A 12500-nucleotide genomic window follows, 5' to 3' on the forward strand; every position below is an offset into this window, starting at 1 on the left:
GTGAGACTGAACCCGGAACCATGTGGCTTTGAAGCAATATTCTTACCACACAGCCACACCTGCGCCTATATGTTTATGTATATATGTATATATGTATTTATGAATGTATATATATATATATATATATATATATATATATATATATATATATATATATGTATGCATATATATATATGTATATATATGTATGTATTTATGAATGTATATATATACATATATATATATATATATATATATATATATATATATATATGTTATTTCTTTATTGCCCACAAGGGGTTAAACATAGAGGGGACAAACAAGGGATTAAGTCAATTACATCGACCCAAGTGAGTAACTGGTACTTAATTTATCGACCCCGAAAGGATGAAAGGCAAAGTCGACCTTGGCGGAGTTTGAACTCAGAACGTAACGGCAGACGAAATACCTATTTCTTTACTGCCCACAAGGGGCTACACACAGAGGGGACAAACAAGGACAGACAAACGAATTAAGTCGATTATATCGACCCCAGTGCGTAACTGGTACTTAATTTATCGACCTCGAAAGGATGAAAGGCAAAGTCGACCTCGGCGGAATTTGAACTCAGAACGCAGTGGCAGACGAAATACCGCTAAGCATTTCTCCTGGCGTGCTAACGTTTCTGCCAGCTCACCGCCTTCATGTATGTATTTATGTATTTATGTTTATATGTATATGTATATATATATATATATATATATATATATATATATATATATGTATGTATTTATGAATACATACATATATATAAATATATCGTATGACTCTTTCTAGTCAAAGACTTCATCGAGGTTATTGTAGCCTCAGCTCTAATGGTGGTAACAACAACAACCAGAACATGTCACGTAATGAACCTCTGCGTGACCGATTGATCTGCTAGAAATATCAGCTAAAAAAATTAGACAGGACACAATGGGTAATATTTATTCCATAAGGTCCATATATATTGCATTGGTCGCGTTTGGAAATGCTTTGGAAATGGTTTGGAAATGGTATGACGAAAGTTAACGTGGATCCAAACGCAACAGTAACAACAGCAACATCCTCATCACCAACGCAAGAGACAACGTCAACAGTGACAATATAGTCAAACAGTTAACAACACGGTGAGTAAAAACAAAGAGAAAAGAGAGAGGGGGAGAGGGAGTGAAGGAGCGAGTGGGGGAGGGAGAGTGAGACTAAGGAAGATTACTAAACAGTAAAAGCAACAATAGTTTCTGCTCCAATTGAATTCAAAATGGCAGCGGTGTAGGAGAAAAAGTTGCGTGAAAATCTGTCAGGCCTTATACATATACGTGTGTGTTTGTGTGTGTGTTTGTGTGAGTGTGTGTGTATTTGTGTGTGTGTGTGTGTGTATGCTTGCGTGCGTGCATGTACATGCTTTTACGAACAGGTGTATGTGTGAGAGAGAGAAGAAATAAGTAAAAGAGATTGAACGAATGAAAGAAAGAAAGAAAGAAAGAAAGAATTAAAGTGAGAAAGAAAGAATGACTGAATGAAAGAAAGATTATATCAAAGAAAGAATGAAAGAAACAAACAAACAAAAAAAAACGAAGAATGAAAGAAAGGAAGAAAGAAAAAGAAAGGATGAATGAAAGAAAGTAATACTGGAAGAATGAATGGCAGAAAAGAAGAAAGAAAGAAAGAAAGAATGAAAGAGGTTTTCGTGTGCTCTTGCGTGAGTGTATGTACAGGTGTTTTGTGTCCAAATATGTGTTTGTGTGAGAAAGGGACAGAGAGAAAGAGAGAGACAGAGAGAAAGAGAGACAGAGAAATTAGATGTGCTCTTGAATGAATATCCTTGTGTGGTTTGTGTACGGGTTTATATGTGTATTCTGGTACCTAAGTGAGAGATATTGTCTTCAAATGTGCCTGCGTGTGAGTCAGTGTGTGTGTGTGTGTGTGTGTGTGAGAGAGAGAGAGAGAGAGTGAGAGAGAGAGAGAGAGAGAGAGAGTGCGTGTGTGTGTGTGTGTGTGTGTGTGTGTGTGTGTGTGTGCGTTCGTGCGTTCAAGAATGCTTGTACATGTGTTTTTGTGAGCAGGTGTGTGTGTACGTTCAAGAATGCTTGTACATGTGTTATTGTGAGCAGGTGTGTGTGTGTGTGTGTGCGTGTGTGTTCAAGAATGCTTGTACATGTGTTTTTGTACGCAGGTGTGTGTGTGTGTGGGCATGTGTGTGTGTGTGTGGGCATGTGTGTGTGTGTGTGTGTGTGTGTATGTGTGTGTGTGTGTTCAAGAATGCTTGTACATGTGTTTTTGTGAGCAGGTGTGTGAGAGAGTACGTTTGCTATATAAGTGTGTATGTGCGTTTATGTGTTTATGAAAGAAAGATAGAAAACGCGAGTGAGCGAGAGAGAGAGAGAGAGAGAGAGAGAGAGAGAGACAGACAGACAGACAGACAGACAGACAGAAAGACAGACAGACAGACAGACAGAAAGACAGACAGACAGACAGACAGACAGACAGACAGACAGACAGATAGTGAATGCATGTCTACAAGTGCTTTTCTGTGCGCGTTCATGTGTGTGTGTGTGTATGTATGTGTGAGCATGTCTACAGTTATATACCTGCCTGTGTATGCATATCTACACACACACACGCACACATATATATATATATGTGTATATACGTGTATATACGTACATATACGTGTATAATTCAAATTTACAGAAACAAACTAAAAGACGAAGGCAGGTGCATTAATTTCACGCTCGGGAAGAATGGAAAAGTCTTTTATGTTTCGAGCCTATGCGCTTCATCAGAAAGGATTAAGAGGGGGAAAACGAAGAATGAAAAAAATATATACGGAGAGAGAAAAAGATGTGTGGAGAATAACGGTTCAACATAGTGAACATACATACATACATACATACATACATATATATATATATATATGTGTGTGTGTGTGTGTGTATGTGTGTGTGTGTGTGTGTGTGTGTGTGTGTGTGTGTGTGTGTGTGTGTGTGTGTGTGTTGATGCAAACAGGAAAAAATACAACTCAAAATATGAATATATCTATATTTTTATTAATATTTAGTAGTAGTAACCTCGGACCTCCTCATCGAAACAAAACTCCGGAAGAAAACCAAAACTTTCAGATAGGGACCGTCGGACTCTTACGCAAAGTGTTAGAAAGGTTCACAAAAGTACAGCTCCCATAATTACTGCAGAGTTTAATGACTACCTCGATAACCCAGTTTCCACAAAAACTGTTCGCCGGAAACTGCACAAAGCCAGATTTCACGGGAGGGTTGCAATCAGAAAACCACTACTTTCAAAAACAAATGTTGCAAAGTGTTTAGAGTGGAGTAAAAACCTACAGAATTGGTCCCTAGAGAATCTTATTTTCTCGGACGAGTCATCCTTTACCTTATTTCCGACCACCGATCGAGTATACGTGTGGAGACAGCCAAAAGAAGCATTTAACCCAGACTGCTATCTTCCAACTGTTAAACATGGAGGAGGATATGTGATGATCTGGGAGGCTATATCTTGAAAATCCACCGGCCCGATGGTTTCCCTTCATGGCAGAATTAATGGTCAAGACTATTTAAGCATTTTATCTGATCAAATTCATCCTATGGTTGCAGAACTGTTTCCGGGGGAAAACGCAATCTTTCAGAATGATAATGCACCAATTCACACAACTAAAGCTGTTACTGAATGGCACGAGGAACATTCTAATGAAGTTGAACATCTCATCTGGCCACCACAGTGTTCAGATTTCAATATTATTGAACATTTATGGTGCATTTTAGAAAAGCAAGTAAGAAGTTTATATCCTCCACCATTGTCACTACAAGAACTCGAGGCTGTTTTAGCTGAAGAATGAACAAAAATTCCTTTGGAAACAATTCAAACTTTGTACGAGTCCATACCTCGTAGGCTTCAAGCAGTAATTACTGTCAAAGGTGGTCCTACCCCATATTAACATAAATTCGTTTGAAATTTTAAGGTGTTTCCATTATTTTGTCAAACCCTTGTATAATACTTAAGCAAGACGTATTATAGGAAGAAATTCAAAATCATAATAATATTGTATATGACTTGTGATATTTGCGTTACCTTAATGTTTGGCGTCTTGTTTAACTATTGTATATCTGCTGCATCAGAAATCTGCAATGGCTCCATAACCACCGTCTCGGCTATAACGTTGGAGCCCCAGTAATCCGTTACAGCACTTACCAAGCGTACCTAATCGTTCAGAGCACCTGTCAATTAAACTCCTGTACTTTGTATATATGCATGTATATATATATATATATGCATGTGTATATATATATGCATGTATATATATATATATATATATATATATATATATATATATATATATATATATATATATATATGTATATATATATTATATATAGATAGATAGATAGATAGATAGATAGATAGATAGATAGATAGATAGATAGATAGATAGATAGATAGATAAAGATATAGTTATAGATAAAGATATGTAATGATAAAAAGTAACAACAAAAGAGTGAGACTTCGATATTAAAGAAATAGAGGATGATTTATATATGTTATAATTTAGAACAAACAGCAAAATGATGTCATTATTCTGCTCGGAGTTTCAAATGTCAGAGTGAAGAGCTACAATACATTCTCGTCGGCTATTAATGCCAACATTTTACTGTTTGTTCTAAATAATAACACACGCGCGCACACACACACACACACACACACACACGCACATATGTATATATATATATATATATATATATATATATATATATATATATATATATATATATATATATATATATATATATATATATATATGTATATGTATATATTCATATATATATATATATATTTGCATAAATACATACATATATGCACGCATTTACATATATATGCATGTATGTATGTTTGTATGTAGCGCGCGTGTGGTTAAGGACTGGGAATTTCAGAGAAATAACGTTAGAAAGGCATTGTGCTTAATCGAAGATTTATCGATAAGAGACCTTTGTTTTTGTTACTCTTGACGTCGAAGTCGAAGTCGATGAGGAGGAGGAGGAGGAGGAGGAGGAGGAGGAGGAGGGGGAGGGGAGGGGGAGGGGGAGGGGGAGGAGGAGGGGGGGAGGAGGAGGGGGAGGGGGAGGAGGAGGGGGAGGAGGGGGAGGAGGGGGAGGAGGGGGAGGAGGGGGAGGAGGAGGGGGAGGAGGAGGAGGAGGTTCCTCATCATCATCATCGACATGTTCACCGAAAGAATTGATAGTGATTTTAATGTTGCTGCTACTAATGAAGCCTACGTTTTTTATTGTTGTAATCTTGCTGCTGCTGCTGCTGCCCAGGACACAATGGCGACTTGAAAATATCGCCATGATGCTGCCTGTTTACCGGTAAGAATAGCAAAGAAATTTGATAGCCGTCCATTTAGAGAAGGTCTTCTGCTTCTTTCCTCCTTTCTCTTTTTCCATGGCTCTGCTTCTTTCCTTCATTTATCTTGTTTATTTATTTATTTCCTTTAAATATTCCTTCCCATTCATTCACTCACGCTTTCTTCTCTCTAGTATTTCTTTCTCTTTCTATCTCTCCTTTTTCTCTCCTTCTTTCTCGCTTTCTCACTTCTCCTCCCCATTCACTTACATCGTAATTATCACACATTATCCTTCATTCTATGATTATATTTCAGTATGTATTCCTTTACTTGTTTCAGTCATTTGAATGCGGCCATGCTGGAGCACCGCCTTTAGTCGAACAAATCGATCCCAGGATTTAATCTTTGTAAGCCTAGCACTTATTCTATCGGTCTTTTTTGCCGAAACGCAAGATAACGGGGACGTAAACACACCAACATCGGTTGTTAAGCGATCGATGGTGGGGGGACAGACACAGACACAGACACACACAAATATATTCATATATATATATGTGTGTGTGTGTGTGTGTGTGTGTGTGTGTGTGTGTGTGTGTGTGCGCGTGTGTGTGTGTGTGTGTGTGTGTGTGTGTGTGTGTATGCGACAGGCTTCTTTCTGTTTCCGTCTACAAAAAATTCACCCACAAGGCTTTGGTTGACTCGAGGCTATGGTAGAAGACACTTGCCCAAGCTGCCACGCAGTGGGACTGAACCCCGAACCATGTGGTTGGTTAGCAAGCTACTTGCCACATAGTATATGTATGTTATCATTTTGTTTTATTTCTAGATTTCCAGCTGATATAAAAAGAACCGGTTTCTAACCTTCATCCAAACTTCCTTCATTGGAATTTTAAGCAACAACAAGGTATTTGTGCATGCTTGTGTGTATGTGTGCAATATTTAGAGTCAGAGCATTGCAGATGTGTGTATTTTGTTTTAGGCGTGTGTTCTCATACGTATAGCTGCATGTCTAGACATGCGCGTATATACTTAAATTCTAAGCTTTGGAAAGTTGTACATATTTCGACAGTTCAGTTCATGGCCTGTATTTGTAATCTTCTAATTAGTTTTTTCTTCTTCTGGTTTTGAGAAGCTTAATTTCTCAAGATTGGCGCTGTGGCAGTTTGTTACAATATTTTAGTGCCCCAATAATTACAGGTATAAATCTGAACTTGTAATCCTAGTAGAGCAGCTGTAAATTTCTCAATAGGGCGGCGTAGATGTCTTCTTTTTCACTCATCTTTAGCTTTATGTTGACATCCGCTGGGCAACTGACTTCCACTACCGTACATAGTTTCTCTTCACTGACCCAAATCACTGTGCCGACTCTATTATGTTGGCATTTTATGTTTTCACAGAGACGTAACACCAGGAACCTCACACGTTAACGATGAAATTCTGTGTATGCATGTATGCATGTATGTATGTATGTATGTATTATGTATGTATGTATGTATATATATATATATATATATATATATATATATAACGCCTGTGTTAGAATGGGAGCAGCTGATGAAGGAAGATGTTCTCTATGTGGCTTGTTTGTTGTGTGTTTTCTGTACTCTGGTTATTATTATTTTTTGTCTACGTTTTGTTTGCAGCGTCCTGTACCCAGATATGCACCTATATATACAGGTAGATGTAGGTATGCACATACTTGTACGTATATATGCATATACTCATTTATTATTTGTTTTATATATATATATATATATATATATATATATATATATATATATATATATATATATATATATATATATATATATATATATACCTTTTTACTCTTTTACTTGTTTCAGTCATTTGACTGCGGCCATGCTGGAGCACCGCCTTTAGTCGACCAAATCGACCCCAGGACTTATTCTTTGTAAGCCTAGTACTTATTCTATCAGTCTCGGTATATATATATATACCGAGTAAGCACATAAATGCGAAACAAGGTGAAAAAAATAGTACTTGAATACCAGAGATAGAGTAATATGCTTTATTGAAATGCAGCAGAAATATCACAAAAACTGTTACTCAGAGTTTCACGTTCCCCTTCGTCTGTCCGATGAACGGGAACATGCAACTCTGAGTAACAGTTTTTGTGATATATGAAAATTTATAATTATGATTATAATTAACTATAATTACAACAGAGGATAAGAGAGTGTAACAGAGGGTGGAAAGAGGAGCTAGATCCTCAAGTAAACCACCGAATTACACTGAAATATACAATGGATCAACAGAAATCGGGCAAGTGAGTAAGGATTATCAAAAATCGTCATAGGTCAAAGCTGTAGAATGAAGAATTGCATATACTTGGATCATGATTTCGATTTCTGGCTATTGCCTCAACTCACCTCGCTGGAATCCGTATGTACGTGTGTGTGTGTTTGTCTGTGTGTGTGTGTGTGTGTGTATGTGTGAGAGAGAGTGTGTGTGTGTGTGTATGTGTGTGTGTGTCTATGTGTGTGTGTGTATGTGTGTTTGTGTGTAATGGGTGCAGTATAGCTAAATGGTTGTGCAGGCGTGGCTGTGTGGTTAGAAGTTTGCTTCTCCTTTTTGTTATCACCTTCATCTCATTAATGTCTGTGTCCAGCCCGCAGCTTCTTTATGTTTGTCTGCCCTTGTTTGTCCCCTCTTTGTAAGGCCTTAATGGCCAATATATATGAAATAAAGAAGTTTGCTTCTCAACCACATGGTTTCGGGTTCAGTCACAATTTCAACAGATAGAGATTCATGCAGGAGCAGGTAATTCAGTTGATCGAACAAGTGAATCCTCATCGTCAGAAGATGGAGTTCTCCTACACTCTCACGCTTGCTCACACACACACGCACACACACACACATACATAAATACATACATACATATATGCATACATGCATGCATGCATACATACATACATACATACATACATACATACATACATACATACATACATACATACATATATGGCGGAAGCCGTAGCCACTCATAATAAAAAAGTACTGTTGGAATGTTCCAGTGAAAACCTTGATAAAATGCAAGCACATTAAATATATCCAGTACCTTGAATATATCCAGTACCTTAAATATATCCAGTACCTTAAATATATTCAGTAGCAAAAGCATTACTTCTGTATGACGACATTACGAAGCTAATGACTGTGGACAAGCTTTGCATAGCATTGTACACGGTTTCACCTGAATCTTAGTTAATTTGTGTGTGGGTATACAAACATATGCGTGTGTATACACACACACACACTGGTACACGTACATACATGCACACACGAATATATACATAAATATATGCATACATACATGCATACAATCTTTTTTAACAAGCGAGAGAAAAGAGTGCTCAATACTTGTTGAGGGGATTTTTATTCGTAAGAATCCGGTCATTGACTCCGTCCGTTGCCACCCAGGGCTTCTCTTTTAATGGGAAATAATCATCTACGATTACCTACGTCTATGTCTATCTGTATCGTTATCTTTCTTACTGCTTAATTACCTCATCAATCAATCTAACTACATGTCGGTCGATCCTGTGTATTTATCTATCTGTTTCTCCATTTATCCGTTCACCAAACTCTGTATATAATTCCACATGTACCTATCGATCTATTGATTCAGCCATTTGACTTATGTATTTTTATATTTTGTTGCCAGTTTAAGTGAGACGACAACGTCAAATGAATAATAAAAAAAACTTGGCAAGCAACAACAGGCGTTAGAAATGGCGAAGCAATATAGAAGCACTCCTCACTTCTCTCCCTCTCACTCCTATTTCTTTCTTTCACTCACTCACTCACTCTCTCTCTCGCTTACTCACTCACTCACTCACTCATCCACTCTCAAACTTAACAAATGTCTATGTTGTCTCTTAACAAAACTGCACATTTGATGGCAAAGGTAAAACCAAAATCTTCTTCCTGTTTCAGAGAAGTGCCACGCATTATCAAATATTGATGGACGACCACCAAATATATGACAATCTTTCACTACAGATTCTAATCTTCAGAGCAAATTGCTTCTGGAATTTTATGCAACAAGACAGATCCAGCAAAACCGACCCGGTCTTACCTTCATCCCGAAAATGTTAGAATCACTCTTTATTATCCTTTCATATACTCAAAATTCTTTTACTGTGTTGCAGCCTGGGGAAATTGTAAAGTTCGCTTACTCAACAATGCCATTCATAAATCATGCAAGACTCTCAAAATAAACAATCCTCAATAAAAATTACTTTCGATTAATAATGTGTGTGTGTGTGTGTGTGTGTGTGTGTGTGTGTGTGTGTGTGTGTGTGTGTGTGTGTGTGTGTGTATACAACTCTGCCATTCAGTTCCACAAAATATTTCATCATCACCGCCATACTTATTGCTATGAAATTATCCGTCGTCATTCTCTCCCTCATAACTACCAAACAAGAGGTATTACTGACTTGAATTTCGAAACACCCTTTTGTCGAGTAGCAGTTTGTCAAAGAAGCTTTATTTATAACACTATTAACATATGGAATAATATCTTACCACGAAAGCTAAAAAAACATTTTTTCGCTGTCAAATTTCAAAAAAAATCATTAAAAGTCCACCTTCTGCTGAACGAAACTCATTTATAAACTTTGTTTTATAGACCTACAGTATTTATAACATTTGTAATATTTCATATTTCCAGAAATTTATTTTTTATATACGTTTTTGACCGCCTTGCTTGCTTGCAAAGAATTTTTTTTTTATATAATTACTGACTCATTTTATTTTTTTGACCTCTTATCAAGCTGTCAAAGGGTTTACTCCGATTTTTTATACAACTTCTGAAAAATATTTTTTGTAATCTTTACTTATTGTAATCGATAAAGAAATTTTCGATGTAAATTGGATTACTAAATTTATTTATTATTTATTATTATTTCAAATTTCAGCTTAAGTTTTGAGTTGAAGTAATGTGAAATTAGCAAATCAACACTCAACACACTATTTTATTACCTGTTTCACTTGCTTCCACTTTACTGCATTTGTATCTTATCATCATTTATCACTATCAGCAAAGTGATGGGATGAGGAGTTCACAAATAGCTGATAAGGCTACCTGATAAGAAGAAAAAAAAAATGAACTCATTTCAAAGAGAAAATTCTACTTTCGAGTAAACTTCAGTACAGTAAATATTCTCAGCATGCTCTCTTAGTTATAGTACAAATCAAGACTCATTTGTCCTAACTCTGAGTACTAAAGAAGCTTTTGAGGAATTATGGAATAATGGTGCCGCACTTAGCTGGATATTGTGGGAAATTATAAGACCGGAGATCCGTTAAATTTACTACTTTAGATTATAGTAGTTAGTTTTCTTTTAAGATTCGAAACTTAGATGTATAGGTTCTAAGACTAAACTAGATGACGAATAACGTTTCCATATTTGGAAATATAGCCCGAAGATGGTTGCTGTAAACAGTAATGATATATATTTGATACTCGAGCATTTCTGATGTTAGCTTATGGTAAGAATGCTAGCCAAAGAAAAAAAGTTTCATTTTTGCACCTAAAATTGCCACCACAACATTCGAAAATTTTCTGGGGAAAAGCATATCAAAAGAATATAAAAGATTCAACTCTTTGAGGATATTCAGTTTATTGCAACTGGAAGGTATGTGCATTTTTTGTCTCATATTTGATACAACAATTTTCATTCTCAATTTCTTCACAGAAAATTTATTCTGTTACCACTAAAAAATTATGCCTCCTCTCTTTCCAGACAATCACTGTTTGGTTCATACTGATCATGTATTTATGAATTGTAAGTATTGTAAATTAAGTGTTGTCAATAAAACATGACTGAAGATAATTTTTTCCTTTTTGTTCATATTTCAACATTGGTGTGGCTTTGTGGTAAGAGGTCTGATTCTCAAACACATTGCTCCGATTTCAGTCCCTATACGTAGCATCTTGGATAAATATCTTCTACTATACTGCTGAGCCGATCAAAGTCTTGTGAATGAATTCTGCTGATGCAAACTGAAAGAAGACCGTCGTACATACACACACACATACACACGCACATACTGTGTGCATGTGTGTGTGTGTGTGTGCGTGTGTGTGTGTGTGTGTATTATACATTGTTATATGTATGTATGTATATATATATAAGTTTGTGTTCTTGTGCTTGTGTTTATCTCCCACCACCGATTGACAACCGCCGTTGTTTACCTTCCCGTAACTTGTTCTGCAAACGAGACTAATAGAATAAGTGCAAGACTTTAAAAATTACATATAACCTGGGGTTCCTTTGTTTACCTGAACCCTTGAAGGTGGCGCTTCAGCATGGCTGAGGTCCAATGACTGAAATAAGTTGAAGATAAACGAAGAGGTTAGCATAACAAACTTTCATGAAGATCACTTTTCTGGACTGTCACTAAATCAATGCGTCAGTCCTACATAGATTAATATTTAGTCTGTTTCTGATCTCCGTTTCCCTTTATCATGTAGCCAATGACTTTGTAAACGAACTGCAAAATTCCATAGTCATTTTCCCGATGATACTAGCAGGTAAATGGAACATTGTGGCAACCTGCAAGACCTAAATCAGAGGTTCTCAACTAGAGTCCATTTGGCCCCTAAGGTTCCATATAAGATTTGGGGAGGGGGGTCAATATAACAAAATAGTAAATTGAGGATCTACAATAGTATTTTAAGGGCCCTTGGAAAAATTTTACTTTAGATTTATGCATTAATAAATATTGTAAGAAATAGCCAGGTTTCTTTCTCTCACATTTTCACAAGTTATAGTGTGAAAACAATATAGGAATTTTGATAGAGGTTTCTATAAGACTAGTTTTTAAATATCGAATAGTTATGGAGATCCACCAGATTAAAATAGTAATCAAAGGAGTGCAAGGATAAGAAATATTGGTTGAGAGCCCCTGGCCTAAATGAATAATTGAAATCAACATTTGAGGCATCAAGGTATGAAACAAGAAGTTTATTAAATTCTGAATTGGATTTAGAGACGTATAAGATGTCTGACTACCAGAAAAGAATTTGAAATTCTTGCGAATAAGACATGTTTTCTTTTTGGCTGAGAATATCTGCTATCATCTAATAATAGTTTTATGTACCGCGGCGAAGAGCACTGGG

Source organism: Octopus bimaculoides, chromosome 11 (assembly GCF_046866305.1).
Source record: "Octopus bimaculoides isolate indiv1 chromosome 11, ASM4686630v1, whole genome shotgun sequence".
NCBI lineage: Eukaryota > Metazoa > Mollusca > Cephalopoda > Octopoda > Octopodidae > Octopus > Octopus bimaculoides.